The 23,556-nt window shown below is 44.8% G+C and overlaps 1 pseudogene; it reads right to left on the bottom strand.

Moving 5' to 3' along the window:
• Positions 1-23,556, bottom strand: part of LOC106561341 (E3 ubiquitin/ISG15 ligase TRIM25-like) — a 552,627-nt pseudogene that overhangs the window by 247,350 nt on the left and 281,721 nt on the right.

The raw sequence follows: 23,556 nt of genomic DNA, 5'->3' as shown, positions 1-23,556 counted from the left end.
AAAGCCCCACCTCGGTGTGTGGGAAGCTGTGACAGAGAGAGGGAGGGAGGAAAGGAGGGGAAGAAGGAGGAGGGGCTGAGGGACTTCTTAAGAGTGGTGTCTGCATATGTAAGAGGGATGGAGAAAGAGAGAGAAAAACGGAATGGACGTGAGGGATAAAGAATTGGGCGTCCACTTCAAGGGGGTATCCATGTCTGTGAGAGAGACATGAAAGGAGAAGGGAAAGAGTTTTGGGGGATTAAAGTAGTCTTTAGTTTGAGTTTGAGTTTATTTTATTTTTACAGGGACAGTGCACATTAATCAACGTTTCAGCATGTCACCAAACAAACAGGTACAGAACTAAATCGGTCCTAAAAAGAACAAGGCATGGAAAATCTTTAAAAGCGAAAGGCATTAATACAGCATATTGTAATCCTATTATTATTTTCCACATTGTCTTTAACATAATCAAAACATCTAATGAGGACCATTCGCAACAGATTCTCACTCCATGCTGTAATGATAAGCACACATTGTTTTCTTTCCTTGTATATCACTTTTGTGAATATGCATGTGTGACAGTTGCTTCCTGACAATAGGGCTGACACACATGTGAATGACAGATGAGACAGGTCCAAATATACATTTAAAGCACAACTTTGTCAGATCCTGGGCTGTAGACAAATGTTTGTTCCATTACTGTTCATAAATACTCTATCTCATATCTTTCTGTCTTCGGTTCTCTCAGGCTTCAAAGAAATAGCAGGCAAGTATTGATCTTCACATATTTATCCCAGAGGGTTTGTGGTTGCTAAATACAGTGTATGGGTAATGATTTTTCTTAGTTAGAAGAATTGTAGGCCAATTATACACATTCTATTCTTGGAAATAACCGTTTTATTGCCTTTGGAATGTGAAATACAATACTGTACTTCAGATTTTTGTTTAAAAATGAATATGGAAAAACAATACATTTTGGCCCGGTTTCCTGGTCCCAGATTAAGCCAGTTTCTGAAGATTCAACATTGAGCTTTTTAGTCCAGGAGTAGGTTTTACCTGGATCTGAGAGGCCGGCCCATTGGGTAGTTTCACCACATTTAAAGTCCCAGTTTATCCCCTGGTGACAACACAACAATTACTTTGTATCTCCCTATTTTCTCTCACTGACCTCTGCTCTGCTATTTGATGCTGGAGAGTATGCTTCTCAGATGTGTTTCAGCAAAGACAACCAGAAGTTGTATTTTCCTTTTGTTTGACAGGGACAGTGCGATGGTGTGGAGAGAGGAATTGAGGGATGTAGGGAAAAGAGAAGGAACATCTGAGGATATCACAGGCTCATGCATCAAATGATAGTGATGGTGTCACTATTTCTTGCCATATAATCAACCTCCAATCCTATTTATCACTTATTATAGTGATTGAATGCAACAACAGGATTTGAACCATTGCACTACAGCACACTCCTTCCTGCAGTGGTGTAAAATACTTAAGTAAAAATACTTTCAAGTACTACTTAAGTCGTTTTTGGGTATCTGTAGTTTCCTTAACTAATTATATTTTTGACTACTTTTACTTTTACTTCTCTAAATTCCTAAAGAAAATAATGTACTTTTTACTCCATACATTTTCCCTGACACCCAAAAGTACTTGTTACATTTTGAATTCTTAGCAGGACATGACAATGGTCCAATTCACGCACTTATCTAGGAGAACATCCCTGGTCATTCCTACTGCCTCTGATCTGGCAGACTCACTAAACACACATGCTTCGTTTGTAAATGATGTCTGAGTGTTGGAGTGTGCGCTTGGCTATACATAAATAAAACTAAAACAAGAAAATGGTGCCGTCTGGTTTGCTTAACATAAGGAATTTGAAATGATTTATACTTTTACTTTTGATACTTAACTATATTTTAGCAATTACATTTACTTTCAATACTTAAGTGTATGTAAAACCAAATAGTTTGAGACTTTTACTAAAGTTGTATTTTACTGGGTGACTTTCACTTTCACTTGAGTCATTTTCTATTAAGGTATCTTTACTTTTATGACATTTGGGTACTTTTTTCCACCACTGCCTTCCTGTTCCATAAAGGTTTACTCCTCTTCACTGATGCTGTGGTACATTTCAAATAAACAACTATACATAAAAGGGATGCTTGGCTGCATTCTCTCTTTCAAAGTGGCCATGACAAGGACACAAACCAGGACCAGTTATCCTGCCACCACTTAGCTGAAAAGCTAAAAGCAAATCCAGCCGTCTCTCAAGGATTGGTGTGAGAGAACTGTTTACACTCTAGCCATCTTTTCTCAAGAGGACCACAATGGAAATAAGTCCCAGACTTTATTGTGTGTTCTCCTCGATGATTTTACAAACGTACATGTATGGCTTTTTCAAGTTTTATATGTGCTTGTTTTTTTAAATGGTTGAATGAATAAACAAAGCCATATGTACTAACCCTGATCCATTGACTGATGGGTATTCATTTAACAACCAAGAACAGGCCATTTATAACCTAACCTGGTATAAACTCACAATGCCTACGTAGTTGAAGAATTAAGTTGTCCCGATACCCTAGACTAGACTCCTCACCCAATGGCTCAGGTTAGGATTTGGGTAAGAGAAGGCTAATCTTCTAGATCTGTGCCTAAGGGCGATTTCTACCCAGAGCGATAGCCGATAGCAGTACACTGCACAGCCAATTTCCTTTATCATTTTTTATATCCAAGCCATTAATACCCTCAGCTGTGGCTGTATCCATGTATGGTCAGGAGGGTTTTTTTTATCTTCAGGGTGCCCTCTCTCTGAACACAGTGTTTTGAATTCCCCTGGTAAGCTGGCTTGGCCCACTCTCTGTCCTGGGTTGTGTAAGCACTACACAGCGCTGTAGTTTTTCCATAAACCGGCTAAAATAAACATCTGACCATCAGTGAGGCTTCACTGCCGAGACTAGACTAATAGATCAGGCCTCCTGACAGGCCTCTCCATCTCTATCCACTCTGGGCAGAGAAGTGACGGTCGTCTGGCCTGTATGCCCGTCTGTGTGTAAGTGCCCTATTCCTGACTGAGCTGAAGTCACATATCTGCCTGTGACGCCATGCCACTTCCCTGTAATGCTATACTTCCTGGTAGGCCACTCCAACTCTATAGAGAGAAGTGGCATTTATGCCGGCTCTATGCTTAAGTTTCCTTAGCAAACCAACCAGTCTCATCTGTCTGTGACCCCATGCCAGTCCCCTGTAATGCAGCACTTGATCTGTGGATCTGATAGCAGAAACACAGTAATATAATGAAGTATTAGGCATGACAAGTCACCTGCCATTGCCATGAGGTTATGTTCCGTCTAGAAACTGTAGCTGAGGCTGATCAGCTGAGTTCTGGCTAGATAGGACAAGGTGAGGTTAAGTACTCTGTCAGGAGCTGTCAACTAATTACTATACCAGTATCCACAAAACACACACACATACACACAATCAGTAATAATGAATGGGTATTTCATTCATATCTTCCCCAGCCTCTGTCACGGTCAAACCTTTGTACATACTGTAACTGATAGATTCCTGCTCCTCGGTGTGAAAGTTTTCCAATTATTCATTGGACAGTGGCCAGATTTTTTTTCCAATGAGAAAGCGAGGAACAAGAGTCCCAGACATCTGGGCTGGATTTCCTACACAGCATCAAAAACAGATAAAGTCAGGTCATTTTTGTTTCCATTTCCAAGAGCCTGGACCTCATTAAGACATTGAAAATTCTTTCTAAGATTCCCCGAGATGATGCAGGGTTTCGAAAATGTGCTTTAAAGAGGGAGTGGGTTGTTTGGTTCTAACACCTCTCACCCAGGGGAGTCTGGTGGGCTTCAAGGTATGACTGGATTGGACTGACTCAACCACCCACACAATCTTTATAAAACAAAGTTTATACACTGCTCAAAAAAATAAAGGGAACACTTAAACAACACAATGTAACTCCAAGTCAATCACACTTCTGTGAAATCAAACTGTCCACTTAGGAAGCAACACTGATTGACAATACATTTCACATGCTGTTGTGCAAATGGAATAGACAACAGGTGGAAATTATAGGCAATTAGCAAGACACCCCCAATAAAGGAGTGGTTCTACAGATGGTGACCACAGACAACTTCTCAGTTCCAATGCTTCCTGGCTGATGTTTTGGTCACTTTTGAATGCTGACGGTGCTTTCACTCTAGTGGTAGCATGAGACGGAGTCTACAACCCACACAAGTGGCTCAGGTAGTGCAGCTCATCCAGGATGGCACATCAATGCGAGCTGTGGTAAGAAGGTTTGCTGTGTCTGTCAGCGTAGTGTCCAGAGCATGGAGGCGCTACCAGGAGACAGGCCAGTACATCAGGAGACGTGGAGGAGGCCGTAGGAGGGCAACAACCCAGCAGCAGGACCGCTACCTCCGCCTTTGTGCAAGGAGGAGCAGGAGAAGCACTGCCAGAGCCCTGCAAAAGACCTCCAGCAGGCCACAAATGTGCATGTGTCTGCTCAAATGGTCAGAAACAGACTCCATGAGGGTGGTATGAGGGCCCGACGTCCACAGGTGGGGGGTTGTGCTTACAGCCCAACACCGTGCAGGACGTTTGGCATTTGCCAGAGAACACCAAGATTGGCAAATTCGCCACTGGTGCCCTGTGCTCTTCACAGATGAAAGCAGGTTCACACTGAGCACATGTGACAGAGTCTGGAGACGCCGTGGAGAATGTTCTGCTGCCTGCAACATCCTCCAGCATGACCGGTTTGGCAGTGGGTCAGTCATGGTGTGGGGTGGCATTTCTTTGGGGGGCCGCACAGCCCTCCATGTGCTCGCCAGAGGTAGCCTGACTGCCATTAGGTACCGAGATGAGATCCTCAGACCCCTTGTGAGACCATATGCTGGTGCGGTTGGCCCTGGGTTCCTCCTAATGCAAGAAAATGCTAGACCTCATGTGGCTGGAGTGTGTCAGCAGTTCCTGCAAGAGGAAGGCATTGATGCTATGGAATGGCCCGCCCGTTCCCCAGACCTGAATCCAATTGAGCACATCTGGGACATCATGTCTCGCTCCATCCACCAACGCCACGTTGCACCACTGTCACGTCCTGACCAGCAGATGGAGCTGGTGTAGTAGTTTGAGGGTCAGGACGTGGCAGTCTGGTGTGTGTCTTGTGACTCCTGATCAGGAACAGCTGGGAATCGTTGTTCCTGATTGGGAGTCACATATGTAGGAGTTGTTTGTCACTGGGGTTTGTGGGTAATTGTTTCTTGTTTAGTGTGTTTGCACCTGACAGGACTGTTGGCTGTCAGTTTCCTTGTTTTGTTTGTTTGTTATAGTGTTCTTTCTAATTAAATTGAAAGATGAATACTAACTCCGCTGCATTTTGGTCCATTCCTGAAGACAGCCCTTACAGAATTACCCACCAAACAAGGACCAAGCAGCGGAAGAGGAAGGAGCAGCGACAGGAGAGAAAAAGGGAGGAATGGACATGGGAGGACGTCCTGGACGGCAAGGGAGTCTACACCTGGGAAGAGATCCTGGCCGGAAGGGATCGCCTCCCATGGGAACAGGTGGAGGCACTCAGGAGAGTGGAGGCAGCTGGACAGAGGAACCATCGGGAAAGTTACGCTGGAACACGGTTGGCTAGGAAACCCGAGAGGCAGCCCCAAGATTTTTTTGGGGGGGGGCACACGGGTAGCCAGGCCAGGGAAGAGCCGTAAGCCAGCTACCCGTGACTACAGGGAGGTGCGTACAAGGTGGAGGGCGCCATGTTACGCTGAGGTGCGCACCATCTCGCCTATACGGACGCACAGCCCAGTTCGCCCAGTACCAGCGCCCCGCAGGTGCCAGGGCAAGGGGAGCATCGAGCCGGAAGGGGTGATGCCAACCCTGCACTCAAGACCGCCAGTGCGCCCTTTCGGTCCGGTGTTTCCCGCCAGACGCACTAGCATGGAGGTGCGTGTCTCCGGGCTGGCACGTCCTATACCAGCCCCGCGCATCAGGAGTCTAGTGTGTCAACCCAGTCTCGCCAGTCAACAGTCGTCATCAGAGCTGCCCGCCAGTCAACAGTCGTCGTCAGAGCTGCCCGCCAGTCAACAGTCGTCGTCAGAGCTGCCCGCCAGTCAACAGTCGTCGTCAGAGCTGCCCGCCAGTCAACAGTCGTCGTCAGAGCTGCCCGCCAGTCAACAGTCGTCGTCAGAGCTGCCCGCCAGTCAACAGTCGTCGTCAGAGCTGCCCGCCAGTCAACAGTCGCCGTCAGAGCTGCCCGCCAGTCAACAGTCGTCGTCAGAGCTGCCCGCCTGTCAACAGTCGCCGTCAGAGCTGCCCGCCAGTCAACAGTCGCCGTCAGAGCTGCCCGCCAGTCAACAGTCGTCGTCAGAGCTGCCCGCCAGTCAACAGTCGTCGTCAGAGCTGCCCGCCAGTCAACAGTCGTCGTCAGAGCTGCCCGCCAGTCAACAGTCGTCGTCAGAGCTGCCCGCCAGTCAACAGTCGTCGTCAGAGCTGCCCGCCAGTCAACAGTCGTCAGAGCTGCCCGCCAGTCAACAGTCGTCAGAGCTGCCCGCCAGTCAACAGTCGTCAGAGCTGCCCGCCAGTCAACAGTTGTCAGAGCTGCCCGCCAGTCAACAGTCGCCAGAGAGGTCAGACTGCGCTGAACTGCCGGAGTGGCCAGACTGCGCTGAACTGCCGGAGTGGCCAGACTGCGCTGAACTGCCGGAGTGGCCAGACTGCGCTGAACTGCCGGAGTGGCCAGACTGCGCTGAACTGCCGGAGTGGCCAGACTGCGCTGAACTGCCGGAGTGGCCAGACTGCCCTGAACTGCCGGAGTGGCCAGACTGCCCTGAACTGCCGGAGTGGCCAGACTGCCCTGAACTGCCGGAGTGGCCAGACTGCCCTGAACTGCCGGAGTGGCCAGACTGCCCTGAACTGCCGGAGTGGCCAGACTGCCCTGAACTGCCGGAGTGGCCAGACTGCCCTGAACTGCCGGAGTGGCCAGACTGCCCTGAACTGCCGGAGTGGCCAGACTGCCCTGAACTGCCGGAGTGGCCAGACTGCCCAGACTGTCCCGAGCTGCCAGACTGCCCAGACTGTCCCGAGCTGCCAGACTGCCCAGACTGTCCCGAGCTGCCAGACTGCCCAGACTGTCCCGAGCTGCCAGACTGCCCAGACTGTCCCGAGCTGCCAGACTGCCCAGACTGTCCCGAGCTGCCAGACTGCCCAGACTGTCCCGAGCTGCCAGACTGCCCAGACTGTCCCGAGCTGCCAGACTGCCCAGACTGTCCCGAGCTGCCAGACTGCCCAGACTGTCCCGAGCTGCCAGACTGCCCAGACTGTCCCGAGCTGCCAGACTGCCCAGAGCTGCCAGACTGCCCAGACTGTCCCGAGCTGCCAGACTGCCCAGACTGTCCCGAGCTGCCAGACTGCCCAGAGCTGCCAGACTGCCCAGACTGTCCCGAGCTGCCAGACTGCCCAGACTGTCCCGAGCTGCCAGACTGCCCAGACTGCCCCGAGCTGCCAGACTGCCCAGACTGCCTGGAACGGCCAGAGCCTGAGCCGCCTCCAGGATAGGTGGGTTGGGGAGGGAGGGTGTAGCACAGTGCCGTCGTTGACGGCAGCCACCCTCCCTTCCCTCCCTTATTGTTTAGGGTTACTGTTTTAGGGTTTTGTTGGGGATTTTGTTTGTTGTGGTTAGGTGCATTCCGGGGTCTGCACCTTGAGGGGGGGGTACTGTCACGTCCTGACCAGCAGATGGAGCTGGTGTAGTAGTTTGAGGGTCAGGACGTGGCAGTCTGGTGTGTGTCTTGTGACTCCTGATCAGGAACAGCTGGGAATCGTTGTTCCTGATTGGGAGTCACATATGTAGGAGTTGTTTGTCACTGGGGTTTGTGGGTAATTGTTTCTTGTTTAGTGTGTTTGCACCTGACAGGACTGTTGGCTGTCAGTTTCCTTGTTTTGTTTGTTTGTTATAGTGTTCTTTCTAATTAAATTGAAAGATGAATACTAACTCCACTGCATTTTGGTCCATTCCTGAAGACAGCCCTTACAACCACAGGCTGTCCAGGAGTTGGCGGATGCTTTAGTCCAGGTCTGGGAGGAGATCCCTCAGGAGACCATCCGCCACCTCATCAGGAGCATGCCCAGGCATTGTAGGGAGGTCATACGGGCACGTGGAGGCCACACACACTACTGAGCCTCATTTTGACTTGTTTTAAGGACATTACATCAAAGTTGGATCAGCCTGTAGTGTGGTTTTCCACTTTAATTTTGAGTGTGACTCCAAATCCAGACCTCCATGGGTTGATAAATTGGATTTCCATTGATTATTTTTGTGTGATTTTGTTGTCAGCACATTCAACTATGTAAAGAAAAAAGTATTTAATAAGATTATTTATTTCATTCAGATCTAGGATGTGTTGTTTAAGTGTTCCCTTAATTTTTTTTAGCAATATATTTTTTCAGGGTTGGGTCAATTCCATTCCAATATCAGTAAATTCAGCAAGTAGACTGAAATTACAATTCCAAATCTGTTTAAATACTTTAAAAAATGGAAAATTTGGAATTGAAATTGGAAATTGGTTTACTTCTGAATTGACTTGAATTTAAATGGATATAACCCTAACCCTGATATTTTTCACCTGAAGGAGAAGTGGTGTACTGGAAAACAGTGTGTTTGTACCTTTATGTTTGCCAGCAAATTTACAACGGGACATTCTATATTTATAATCCTCATTTTGTGTCCTGAGGGACCACTATACTGTATAACTGTTATTGTTCAACTGTGCATTTCTCCATTTAGTTCATAGTTCAGGGCCGTAACCAGGATTTGAGTTTGAAGCTCATTTACTGCATTTCTATACAATTAAAACACTTTAAAATTCTATGGAGAACAACAAAAACAAGCAAAAATGACCCCAGCCATTATCACCTTGGCTGCTGTAGGCTTATTCACCTCAGTCGATCTACAAACACATAGCCTATTAGCTATACAATTGTAATGTTATACCTCTGAAAGGGGGAAAACATTAACACTAACACGTAGCATCAGCGTTGAAACTAAAACATATTATATTTTTAGAACTGTATTTTTTGCCTTTTGATTGCATTTTAATGTAGACCTATAGGGAAGATATGCGATGTGGAGATGTTCATATTGAAACACATGTCCTTTTTTAAAGTTCCTAATAACTTCCTAATTTTAAAGTTCTGAAAAGATTAGTACATATTGTCTTGGGGGATCCCACACATCTGCTTGCTTCATCTCTCTCTCTCTCTCTCTGTCTCCTTTGCTTCCTCCTGCATGCATTGCAGCCTGCCTCCGCCTCACCCCTCAGTGCAACATCTCTGGCTGTCTCTAGCCTACTTTCTGTAAAGCAACATTATTATGAAAACTTTCTAGTGTATTTTTTGCTCCTGCTGAGGTAGGCTCCATTTAATGTTAACTTCTTCCTTCAATCTGGCTAAGTAATACTAGCCAGAGACCCCTTCAACGTTGCTGCAATAGAAGTCTCTGTCGGCAGCTAGCCACCTGATTGACTGACATATCTGACCTAAGCAACTATTTACAAGTTGTCGTTTTTTGTTTGGGGGATGTCTGAAGACACTGCAGGTGGTCGTGGGACAGTTTATAAATTGCTTTTTTGTCCAGCATCTTTTCACGTCTCAAGCTCTCTGCCTGTGCCGCGAGAGGGTGGAGTTAGCCGAGAGAGTGGCGAATGTTCTGCTAGTAGAAGTCTTCACAGGTCCACCCAAACCCAAATACCAGAGACCCAACCCGGGACCCGAGTGGACCCAAAATTCTAACTTTTTCCTCGGGTCCGGGTCGATCCTGTTTGATTGTCATCGGGTCTCTGGTCTATGTAACTACAGCTGAGAGACCCAAGCGGACCTAAATGGACCCAACCACGGCTCTGCATAGCCTATAAGATATTTATTTTATGATGAATTTATTGACTTATAGAAGGCCTAGCCAACATATAAAGACCTATTCAGAAGAGCAACTTGGCTGATAAATATGATCTTTTTGTCACTCAGGTTCAATCGGGTCTGGTCTAGACCCGGACCCATTAGGATATGGGTCGGGTCTAGGTCTGATTGTTGTCGGGTCCATTTGGGTTCAGGTCTGATTGTTCTCAGGTCCGGGTTCCCTTTTAAAAAAATGTATCGGTTCCGTTCGGATCCTGGTCTGATTGTCCTCTGGTCCGTTCGGGTCCAGGTCCATCTTTTGGACCCGAGAAGACCTCTAGCTGCTAGGGCTAGGGAAATCTGGGAGGATAATCCGGGAGACGCAGGTGAATATTACGAACAAACCACTGTTTGTGATTTCACTCGATCACAAAGAGGCAGCTAGGCGTGATTATAACTCAGTCAGACCAAGAATATAAGCGTTCTGAGCTTTGATCAGCGCTGGGAGCAATATTTAGATGTTGACCCGTAATATATTTTCTTTATTGTGTACAAAATATATCCTCGCCGCGGCAGACCACGTGTAACAACACCTGCACAGGATCGGTACATCCGAACATCACACCTGCGGGACAGGTATAGGACGGCAACAACAACTGCCCGAGTTACACCAGGAATGCACAATCCCTCCATCAGTGCTCAGAGAGGCTGGACTGAGGGCTTGTAGGCCTCTTGAAAGGCAGGTCCTCACCAGACATCACCGGCAACAACGTCGCCTATGGGCACAAACCCACCGTCGCTGGACCTGACAGGACTGGCAAAAGTGCTCTTCACTGATGAGTCCCGGTTTTGTCTCACCAGGGGTGATGGTCGGATTCGGGTTTATCGTCGAAGGAATGAGCGTTACACCGAGACCTGTACTCTGGAGCGGGATCGATTTGGAGGTGGAGGGTCCGTCATGGTTTGGGGCGGTGTGTCACAGCATCATCGGACTGAGCTTGTTGTCATTGCAGGCAATCTCAATGCTGTGCGATACAGGGAAGACATCCTCCTCCCTCATGTGGTACCCTTCCTGCAGGCTCATCCTGACATGACCCTCCAGCATGACAATGCCACCAGCCATACTGCTTGTTCTGTGCGTGATTTCCTGCAAGACAGGAATGTCAGTGTTCTGCCATGGCCAGCGAAGAGCCCGGATCCTAATCCCATTGCGCACATCTGGGACCTGTTGGATCGGAGGGTGACGACTAGGGCCATTCCCACCAGAAATGTCCGGGAACTTGCAGGTGCCTTGGTGGAAGAGTGGGGTAACATCTCACAGCAACAACTGGTAAATCTGGTGCAGTCCATGAGGAGGAGATGCACTGCAGTACTTAATGCAGCTGGTGGCCACACCAAATACTGACTGTTACTTTTGATTTTGACCCCCCTTTGTTCAGGGATACATTATTCCATTTCTGTTAGTCACATGTCTGTGGAACTTGTTCAGTTTATGTCTCAGTTGTTGAATCTTGTTATGTTCATACAAATATTTACACATGTTAAGTTTGCCGAAAATAAACGCAGTTGACAGTGAGGACATTTCTTTTATTGCTGAGTTTATATTTATATTTTTTTCATTAGAAAAAGGAGAGGAGAGGATGAAGACAGGATGAGGAAAGGAGGACACTTCAGACAATTGACACACACCCTTAAGACCTCTGATGGGTGTGTGGACGGAGAGTGTGTGTGAGGGTCAAAGGGGAGTTACTGACTCTTACTAGTGAGTCATCAATGTATCCATGGTAACCCACTCACTGAGTGTCATTTCTCTATCCAATATACACTCACAAATCATTTAGGGCCTGAGAAATAAACAAACTCTGTTTGAGTCACTCGCTGTCAGGATTTAACTATGCTGTGTTTTCTCTATTCTCCATTCTTTCTGATGGATTTTGAGCCCTATACTTGAATGTTGCATTAGAAGGAGGGAGTGGTATTAAACTGGATTCCTTTCCCGAATGTGCATTTGAACAGAATTATTTAGATGTGGTACAGTTTGCATATTTTCACAGTGTTTATTTGTTGATGTATGTTACTGCACATATAAAACAAACTTAACTTTTCCAGATTAGTAGTGCATTACTGGAAACGTTTGAACGCTGTTTACAGCACTTTGTTTTTTTTTCCTGTAACTGAGACACAAGATATGTAATATAAATAATTAATAAATGTGAAGAAAACAATAGCTGAAGTTGAGAGTAAACAGGCCTATTATTATTATTATCAAGGTTGTAAATTAATCTGAGTCATGTTTTGGAATGACATCTCTCTCTTCCTCACACTATTTGGGTTTTTTACTAGATCTATGAAAGGTTTTAAGGATTGAGTAAGTTAGAATTTTGTCCAGAAATGTACCCACATTTCTATGTAAATAGTTTATGATTAGTGAATGGTATAATGTAGTTATTTTGATAGATACTTCTCCCTATTATTACAAAGCTATTTTAGCAGTCACACTAGCTGTTTGATCCAAACAGATTCACAAATAATGGGAATTTGTCGCTCTATGCAGATGTTGCTTCCCTCCGAGGCAAGTATTGCTAGGCAAACCCCCTGCACTTAAGCCAGTGTGAGAGATTTGCTAGCAAACCTTTATGCTATGAAACTAAATAAATACTTTTTTTGCTAGATTCATGATTGTGTTGTTAGACAAAGCAAGGAAAGTGAACTTCAAAACGTAATATTGTTTTTTTGTGATTTGCAACTTTTGTTGGTAAGTAATGAATCTGCTAGCTTCTAAAATAACTGAATCATATTTTTAAGTGCACCTGATGTCTCTCCCCAGCTAACATCAAATGTTCCCACAACTTTTGAAAAAGTAATTTCAGACATGAGTTTTGAAAGTAGTTCTAACGAGCCAAAACGGATCCATGAAAATTGTACACAACTGTGTACTACGTCATCTATTTGTTTTTTTTTAAATGTGTATGCAATTCATATGATATGTTATGAATTTGTAAGTGCTTAAGACACCAGGATGCATCTTTAAGAGTCTCATTAGGTCATTCCCTAACGTTTTCATAGGAATGTTCCAGTGATTTTCCAGAATTTACCCAGAATGTGGTTACCATGTTCTCAGTATATTAAATATTAATAATCAAGACAGTGTCATTGGAATGTTGCAAGAACATTAATGTGTCCAGTTTTCTGAGGGTTAGGAGAATATTTCATCAACATCATGCCAAACATACACAGAACATGGTTGCCATGTTCTCAGAATGTAAGATATTAATGTTCTAGACACTTTTCATGGGAGCGTTGTGTCCAATGATGTTTAAAACATAGGACGTTTGTAGCTTAGCGATTAAGAGCATTGTACCAGTAAACGAAAGGTCGCTGGTTCATATCCCTGAGCCGATTAGGTGAAAAATCTTATCCCTTCTTGCTCCTGTAAGTCATTCTGGATAAGAATGTCTGCTAAATTACAAAAACGTCAAATGTATTCAAGACCCTGATTGGGCTTTGTAGGGGTTCCAGTGCGCTGGGACAGCACTGCCCCGACTCCTACTTCGGAGGCATCCACCTCGACAATGAAGGGGAGTGAGGGGTCGGGATGTGCCAACACGGGAGTAGTGGTGAAGCGTGCCTTCAGCGTCTCGAACGCCCTCTCCGCCATTCAACGAAGCCGCTAGAGACCTACTCTCAGCAGGGAGGTAAGAGGCGCGACCACCGTGCTGAAGCCCCAGATGTACCTCCGGAAATAGTTGGTGAACCCCAGGAATCGCTGGACTGCTTTCACGGAGTTGGGGATGGGCCATGACCTGACTGCGCTGACACGTTGCTCCTTCATCTCCACTCCCTCTGTGGATATGAGGTAGCCCAAAAGGGACACGGACTGCTGGAAAAACAACATTTTTTCTTGTTTAACATATCGATAATGCTCCAACAGTCTTTCCAGCACATACCTGACCAAAGAGACATGCTAGGTGCGGTCAGCAAAATAGACAAAAATGTCATCTATATAAACCACAATGCCCCGTCCCAGCATGTCCCGAAACACTTTGTTAATAAAGGCCTGGAAGACTGAAGAAGCATTAGACAGGCATTACGAGATACTCGTGATGCCCCGTAGTTGTGGAAAAGACCGTTTTCCATTCGTCACCTGCACGAATGTGCACCAGATCGTAGGCACTCCTCAAGTCCAGTTTCGTGAAGTACTGCGCCCCGTGCATTTGTTCGATAATAGTCGGGATGAGGGGTAAAGGATAGCTGAACTTAACGGTGGCTTTATTCAGTGTTCGATAACCATTGCAGGTGCTCATTCCCCCATCTTTCTTCTTAACAAAAAATAAGCTAGAAGAGGCTGGTGACACAGAGAGGCAGATAAAACCCTGCTGGAGGCTCTCCTGTACGTAGGACTCCATGGCCTCAGTCTCCGCATAGGAGAGGGGATAGACGTGTCCTCTCAGGAGGGCTGCGTCAGACAGCATGTCAATGGCACAGTCCCAGGGGCGATGAGGAGGCAGGCGTGTAGCCTGGGTCTTAGAGAAAACCCGGTGCAGATCCTGGTATTCCTCCGGTAAATCCACTTGAGGGGTGTGGTCCGGACTTCACCACCCCTGACACTCCTGCGACCAATCCAGCAGTCTCCTCTTGGACCAATAAATAACAAGGTTATGCCAACTCAACCAGGGGAGACCTAAAACAATGGGGTGCGTGGGGCTGTCTATAATCAAAAAGGTGATCTGTTCTAAATGAGTGTCATGGGTCAGCAGAGAAACGGGAACAGTGATGTGATGTACGAGCCCTGTCCCTATTGGACGATTATCCAGGGCTCGAACCGGAATGAGTGACTTTAGGGGAACCAAAGGAATGCGTAATGCTGTGGCCAGATTAGTGGATAGAGGGCAGGTCGGGAGAAATTACCCCTTTCTCCACAATTGGAGCAGAAACCCAGATTCCTCCTTCTCCTAAGCGCTGCCTCAGGCAAACGTGCAGAGCCCACCTCCATCGGGACCACAGGAGGTTGTCCAACCGGATCGCCATGCTGATGAGCTGGTCAAGTGACAGGTTGTCATCACAGCAGGCTAACTCCGTTTGTACCTCCTCCCACAGTCCGCTGCGGAAAATGGTGACCAGAGCCGACTCGTTCCATCCGGTGGAGGCCACGATGGTCCGGAACTCCAGGGCAAACTCCGAGGCGATCCTAGATCCTCTCTGCCCTCCCCAGGATGATCAAACACCGAGCGTAAGAGGAGGATGTAGCGCTCGTAGGACTCGACCTCGGGTCCGCCAGTTTCCCAGACCGTGGCACCCCAGTCCAGGGCCCGTCTGGTCAGTGCCGAAATGATGGTGGAAACCCTGTCTCTCCCGGAGATAGCCTTGGCGTAGCGAGCGAAGTACAGGTCGCTTTGCAGAAGGAATCCCTTGCATCTTGCTGGCGCGCCCGTCAAAGCGCTCCGGGAGGGACATGGGTGTTCTACAGACCGGCTCAGATGGGACGGAGGCAGGTAGTGGTGATGTGGGGGCTGGTGCCGGGAACTGGTCCTGGAGACTGGAGGGACTGCACATTCCCCTCTAACTGCAGGATGGTTGCCAGTATGCTGTCCATGGAGCAACCCAGTCTGGAGAGACAGTCCATGTGATGCTGGACTGTCCCTACGATGGTCGCAAGCTCGGCCTTTGCCGCTGTCTCCAATAGAGAGGTTGATTATTCTGTCATGTTGTATAATGATAGGAGACAGACGCAGGAATACGAAAATAGTTTTTTTATTTCCCTAACAAAAATAGAGTACGTCATGACAAAGCCCAAAACAAACACACACACGTTACACACATATTTTATATATATAATACACAGGACGAGACCCATAATAACAATACACGGGACGAGATCCGTAATAACAAGTGCACACTAACACAATATGTAAACTGTAATACAATGCAAAGTAAACATAGCACGAAAGCCGATTCCACAGAGCACAGGTACTCACAAGAACAATGGAACAATAATCGACAAGGACAATGGGGAACAGAGAGCACAATTATACACATATTAATCAGGGGGAATTGGTACCAGGTGTGCGTAATGAGACAAGACAGTCCAGGGTTGGTGGTAATGATCCAGTTCAGTGACACCTAGAAGGCCTGTGACGTAGACCTCCGGAGCTGGTGAACGGAATGAGCAGCAGTACCGGGGGATCCATTACAAATGTATTATTCAAATTCAATACTTATATATTCATTTTCACTGTTTATTGCATTCATTATCTGCATATTAAGTTTACAAACTGTAATTTTAAGTTTACAAAAGTTTAATATATTCAACTTCTCAGATTCAAGTCTCAAAATTCCGATTCAAAAACAGAAACAACAGTGATGTTCCACTGCTCAGACGTTGCTGACACATGAGCGCACGGGAGCAGATTTTCATCAAGGATCTCTCTGTTCTTTGCTCTGTTCATTTTTCTCTCAATCCTGACTAGTCTCCCAGTCACTGCCCGTGAAAAACATCCCCACAGCATGATTCTGCCACCACCATGCTTCACCGTATGGATGGTGCCAGGTTTCCTCCAGACGTGATGCTTGGCATTCAGGCCAAATAATTACATCTTAGTTTCATCAGACCAGAGAATCTTGTTTCTCATGGTCTGAGAGTCCTTTAAGTGCCTTTTGGCAAACTCCAAGCGGGTTGTCATGTGCCTTTTACTGAGGAGTGGCTTCCGTCTTGCCACTTTACCATAAAGACCTGATTGGTAGAGTGCTGCAGAGATGGTTGTCCTTCTAGAAGGTTTTCCCATCTCCACAGAGGAACTCTGGAGCTCTGTCAGAGTGACCATCGGGTTCTTGGTAACTTTCCTGACCAAGGCCCTTTTCCCCCGATTGCTCAGTCTTGGTGGTTCCAAAATTCTTCCATTTAAGAATGATGGAGTCCACTGTGTTCTTGGTGACCTTCAATGCTGCAGAAATGTTTTTGTACCCTTCCCCAGATCTGTGCCTCGACACAATCCTGTCTCGGAGCTCTACGGACAATTCATTAGATCTCATGGCTTTCTTTCTGCTCTGACATGCACTGTCAACTGTGGTGTGTTATATAGACAGGTGTGTGCCTTTCCAAATCATGTCCAATCAATTGAATATACCTAAGGTGGACTCCAATGGAAACAGGATGCACCTGAGCTCAATTTCAAGTCTCATAGCAAAAGGTCTGAATACATATGTAAATATTGTATTTCTGTTTTTCATTTTTAATAAATTAGCAAACATTTCTAAAAACCTGTTTCCACTTTGTCATTAAGGGGTATTGTGTGTATATTGATGAGGGAAAAAAAATATTTCATCCATTTTAGAATAAGGCTGTAACATAACAAAATGTGGAAAAAGTCAAGGGGTCTGAATACTTTCCAAATACATTATTAACACTTTCAGATAAATATGTTCCTAACAGGGTGGAAATATTTCATAGTCCATGTGTGAACAATCCACCTATAATTACTAGTGACTGAGCTTGACCAATACATTTTTTTTACTTTTTCTGATACATAAAATATACATGTATATTTTCCCCAAAAGTTATGAGGTCCAAAAGGCACAGCATAGTGAATGACCACAAAGCAGCTATGTCCAAATATACAGTGCCTTCAGAAAGTATTCCACCCCTTGACTTTTTCCAAAATGGTTTGTGTTACAGCCAAATTTAAGATGGATAAAATGTTGACTTTTTTTGTCACTGGCCTATAACGTTTTTCAAAAATGTGTCCAAATTAATAAAAAATGAAACGCTGAAATGTTTTGAGTCAATCAGTATTCAACCTCTTTGTTATGGCAAGCCTAAATAAGTTCAGGAGTAAAAATGTAAAGGAGTCCTTCCTAACTCAGTTGCGGGAGAGGAAGGAAAGCACAGGCAAAATCCTAGAGGAAAACCTGGTTTCTATCAGACACTGGTATATAAATTCACCTTTCAGAAGGAGAATAACCTAAAACACAAGGCCAGAAGACAGTGAATGTTCCTGATTGGCCGAGTTACAGTTTTGAATTTAATCTGCTTGAAAAAGTATGGCAAGACTTGAAAATGGTTGTATAGCAATGATCAACAACCAATTCGACAGAGCTTGAAGAAGTTTGAAAATAATAATGGGATTATTGTACAATCCAGTTGTGCAAAGCTCTTAGACACTGACTCACTAAAACTCACAGCTGTAATCTACGTCATCAGAGTGCACAGCTGAACATGCTGGAAACACTTGCTTTGTTATTTTAACTAAAACATAACCAATCTTTGTTAAACATAAATACCAAACTTGTTTTTGCATGGATTCCGCAATGCGGTTAGCTTTTAACAGCTAGGGCTATTTCCGCTATTTCTTGTCCTGGAATCGCGCTTAACTGACAGGTTAAAGTCTGCTTGAAAGAGCAGCTAACCTAGCTAAGCTGCTAATGTTAGCCATCAAGCTAACAAAGTTAGTCCCAGATGACTTTTCTAATGGAGCCCTCTTTGTCTGGAGAAGTAAAATAATCTACTACACTTTGTTTCGGGACAAACTGGATCACTCAGAGTTCCAATGCGGCAATTGTTTGCTTGCCAAGGATTATAGGCTTGAGGAGGCTTCATTGATCATGCAGGTCGCCAGCCTACGTAAGAAACTGGGGAAAACGCAGAGCGGAATGTTTACCTTTTCTACATCTGTGGCTGAATGGAGTTCACGCATATTGGTGCATCTCTGTCTTGTCGTTTGTCGTTATCCGACTGGCCGGTGTTGCCCGGAGTTTGTTCGTCAAGGGAGCCATCTCCTGCCTCTCTTCCCACATATGATAGCGGAGTCAAAGGAGCACAGCAAGAGGAGCATGACAATCACCGATGGTCGTATCTCACGAGCCGTGGAGGCCGAAGAAAGCGACCTTCCGCAAAGCAGTCTGCACTCCCAACGAGAGGCCTGGAGCGGATACAAACAACAAATACTTTCACTGCCCTGGAGCCTGATCATCCAGCACATTCGTCGCTGGGGGTACCTGTGTCTGCAACCACTGTGCCAACTCCTACTCCTTCCCGTATGATTTCGAAGTCTACGTCGGCAACCTTCCATCCGTCGGAGGCCTGCACGATCCTGTAAAGACTGAGAGTGGGCGGATTTCCCTGACCTCGTCAGCCGTGATTTTGGGCAGCTCCATGGTAAGAAATGTGACTGTTCCTTGTGCAAAAACAATGTCCTATCCAGGAGCGAGAGTAAATGACATTCCTAGCTGCTCCCGAATGTACTACGCCAGGACATGGACACCGATTCTATCATAGTCCATTAGGGTTTTAATGACATTATCAAGGGCAGCTCTGAATAGTTGAAACTGGATTTTAAAGAGCCGATTGACTCTCTGCTAGACACTAATAAAATACCCATCATATCTGGTCCTGTGCCCTGTCTGAATCGTGGCATTGAACGCTTTAGCAGGATTCTTTCTCTTCACAACTGGCTATGTGATTATTGCAGCACAATGGGTATAACTTTTGTTGAAGATTTCGATACCTTTTGGAAATAAAACACGTTTTATAAGGAGGATGGGATCCACTCAAGTCATTTGGGTTCCTGGATCCTTTCGCAGAATTCTAAGGCTGCGTTGAGACTATGACTTATCAATGACCCAAGCCCAGTTAATCCCTACTGTTATGTCTGAGTCATCATAATGCTTTAGCAAATGTACATTATACCAGCGGCATTGGTTAACAAAATGTAAGTAACCTAATTTATGTCCTTCTAACTGCCCTGAATGCTTCTGCTGATCCTACAGCTATTGTAAGCAGTAATCATGTGCCTATGAACCAGATTTATGCTGTTAGCACTCAGGCGGTGTGCCCTAGTAGGAAGTCCACTGTGTGCCGCTCACCCTGCACTAACATAAATAGCATGAGAATATCTACTTCTGCTAAGATTCCCAGTAAAGAAATTAAAACCAGCAAGCATCCCAGAAAAGTGCTCAAAATAGCCCACGTTAACATATGTAGCTTAAGAAACATGGTTCATGAAATTAAGAACTTGCTAGTAACAGATTCAATTCATATTCTGACTATCTCTGAAACTCACTTAGATAATACCTTTGATGATACAGTGGTAGCAATACAAGGTTATAACATTTACAGAAAACACAGAAATGCCAATGGTGGAGGTGTTGCTGTTCATATTTAGAACCACATTCCTGTAAAGATTAGAGAGGAGCTGATGTTAAATACTGTTGAAGTAATATGGCTACAGGTTCATCTACCTCACCTAAACCCCATTCTTGTGGGAAGCTGCTATAGACCACCAAATGCTAACAGTCAGTATCTGGATAACATGTGTGAAATGCTTGATAATGTATGTGACATCAACAGAGAGGTATATTTTCTGGGTGATTTAAATATTGACTGGCTTTTATCAAGCTGCCCACTCAAGAAAAAGCTTAAAACTGTAACCAGTGCATGCAACTTGGTTCAGGTTATCAGTCAACCTAACAGGGTAGTTACAAACAGCACAGGAATTAAATAATCAACATGTATTGATCACATCTTTACTAATGTTGCAGAAATGTGCTTTAAAGCAGTATCCAGATCCATTGGATGTAATGATAACACTATAGTAGCCATATCTAGGAAAACCAAAGTTCCTGTCACGCCCTGACCTGAGAGAGAGGGTTTGTTTCTCTATGTGGTTAGGTCAGGGTGTGGGGTGGGCATTCTATGTGTTATTTTCTATGTTTTGGCCGGGTATGGTTTCCAATCAGAGGCGGGTGTCTATCGTTGTCTCTGATTGGAAGCCATACTTAGGCAGCCTTTTTCCACCTGTGTTTGTGGGATCTTGATTTTGTACTGCTCGTATTTAGCCTGCAAGACGGGACGGTCGTTTGTATTTGTTTATTATTTTGTTTAAGTGTTCCGATTTAAAATAAAGATGAACACTCACCACGCTGCACCTTGGTCTAATCCTTTGGACAATCGTTACAGTTCCAGAGGCTGGGCCAAATATAGTGTATAAGAGGTCCTACAATAAGTTTTGTAGTGCTTCCTATGTTGTTGATGTAAAGAATATGTGTTGGGCCGTGGTGTGTAATGAGGAGCAAACAGACGTTGCACTTGACACATTTAGGAAATTGCTTATCCCAGTTACTAATAAGCATGCACCCATTAAGAACATGACTGTAAAAACGGTTAAATCCCCGTGGATTGATGAGGAATTGAAAAATTGTATGGTTGAGAGGGATGAGGAAAAAGGAATGGCAAATAAGTCTGGCTGAACAACCGATTGGCAAACGTACTGCAAATTGAGAAATCATGTGACTAAACTGAATAAAAAGAAGAAGAAACTACACTATGAAACAAAGATACATTTTGGGAAAAAAGGCTAACTCAGCTCCATCATTCACTGAATCAGATGGCTCATTCATCACAAAACTGACTGATATTGCCAACAACTTTAATGATTTTTTCATTGGCAAGATTAGCAAACTTAGGCATGACATGCCAGCAACAAACGCTGACACTACCCATCCAAGTATATCTGATCAAATTATGAAAGACAAGTGTCTTGTTTTGCACGCTTTGTACAAAATAATAAAATGCAGTACTACAGGATATTTCTTAACGTAGCTCTTTATTAGCTAGCTACAACTTGCATGTTCACGTATCTCCAACCATGATCAACTGACCATGACCTAACCATCTGGGTGGTCTTAACCAATCATAGCACAGTATGATACGGCGGTAAAATGCATCCAATTATAATTCAGTATGTTTACACATATGAATATTGCAACAAGAATTGTCATTTTGAATTGCGTAAAGTGAGTGTAAAAGAGGTGAAAAAAGTATTGTTGTCTATCAACAATGATAAGCCACCGGGGTCTGACAACTTGGATGGAAAATTACTGGGGATAATAGCGGACGATATTGCCACTCCTATTTGCCATATCTTTAAGCCTACTAGAAAGTGTGAGCCCTCAGGCATGGAGGGAACCAAAAGTAATTCCGCTACCTAAGAATAGTAAAGTCCCCTTTACTGGCTCAAATAGCTGACCAATCAGCCTGTTACCAACCCTTAGTACATTTTTGGAAAAAATAGTGTTTGACCAGATACAATGCTATTTTACAATAAACAAATTAATTAATTGGTATTGGAGTAGGGGCCTGAGGGCACACACTTAGTGTGTTGTGAATCTGTTATGAATGTATTGTAATATTTAAAATTGTATAACTGCTGGACCACAGGAAGATTGCCTTGGCAGCAGCAAATGGGGATCCATAATAAATAGAAAAACAAATCGCTGACAAAGGTGATTCAAACATGTATTGGCTCAGGTGTGTAAATACTTATGTAAACTAGATAATTATGTATTTCTGTTTCATTAAATTAGCAAACATTTCGAAAAGCATTTTTTCACTTTGCCATGATGGGGTATTGTGTGTAGATGGGTGAGAGAAAATAAAATCTATATAATCAATTTTGAATGAAGGCTGTAACACAACAAAATGTGGAATAAGTCAAGTGTATGAAAACTTTCTGAAGGCACTGAATATGGAGGTGTAGGTGATGTCATTGTTCAGTTCTGCTTCCACCGTGTGGCACATTTTAATATTTCAGCATGGCCGTGATCTCATCCCATTCATATTGCCTCAAATTGTATAAGGTCGGTGTAGTGATAGTACACTGAGTTCTCAAGCAAGGAAAACCAAACAAATGTGGATGGAAAATTACTGAGGATAATAGCGGACGATATTGCCACTTTTATTTGCCATATCTTCAATCTAAGCCTACTAGAGAGCGTGTGCCCTCAAGCCTGGAGGGAAGCAAAAGTAATTCCTCTACCCAAGAATAGTAAAGCCCCATTTACTGGCTCAAATAGCCGACCAATCAGCCTATTACCAACCCTTAGTAAAGGTTTGCAAAAGATGGTGTTTGACCAGATACAATACTATTTTAATGTAAACAAATTGACAACTGACTTTCAGCACGATGATATAGGGAAGGGCATTCAACAAGCACGGCGCTAACACAAATGATTGATGATTGGCTGAGAGAAATTGATGATAAAAAGATTGTGGGAGCTGTTTTGCTAGATTTCAGTGAGGCTTTTGACATTATCGATCATAGTCTGCTGCTGGAAAAGCGTATGTGTTATGGCTTTACACCCCCTGCTATATTGTGGATAAAGACTTACAGTTGAAGTCGGAAGTTTACATACACTTTGGTTGGAGTCATTAAAACTCGTTTTTAACCACTCCACACATTTCTAGTTAACAAACTATAGTTTTGGCAAGTCGGTTAGGACATCTACTTTGTGAATGACACAAGTAATTTTCCCAACAATAGTTTACAAACAGATTATTTCACTTACAATTGTCACAGTTGACTTGGACTGGTGTAAGGCGGAATCAGATGCAGGAGGCAGGTGCTGGAGGTGAGTGTCCTTTTTAATAATTTGACACACACAACAAAAACCGCGAGGCACAGGGCGCTACAGACAGACTGCCTGGGAAAAACACATTCCCAATATTGCGAACAAAATATATATATATAAGCGGCACAAAAAGGCACGGGGCGCAGCCCAGTAAATCCTCTCTTCGTGAAACTGTCAGAAACAAACCCGTAATAAAACACGGACCACCGTCCTGAGTGGACAATCAACAATCCCGCACAAAACCCCAACTGAAAACACACACTAAATAAGGCCCCA

This window comes from Salmo salar, chromosome ssa17 (assembly GCF_905237065.1).
Source record: "Salmo salar chromosome ssa17, Ssal_v3.1, whole genome shotgun sequence".
NCBI classification, from domain to species: Eukaryota; Metazoa; Chordata; class Actinopteri; order Salmoniformes; family Salmonidae; genus Salmo; species Salmo salar.
The sequence above is the reverse complement of the archived record's forward strand: the minus strand, read 5'-3'. Positions and strand labels throughout refer to the sequence as shown.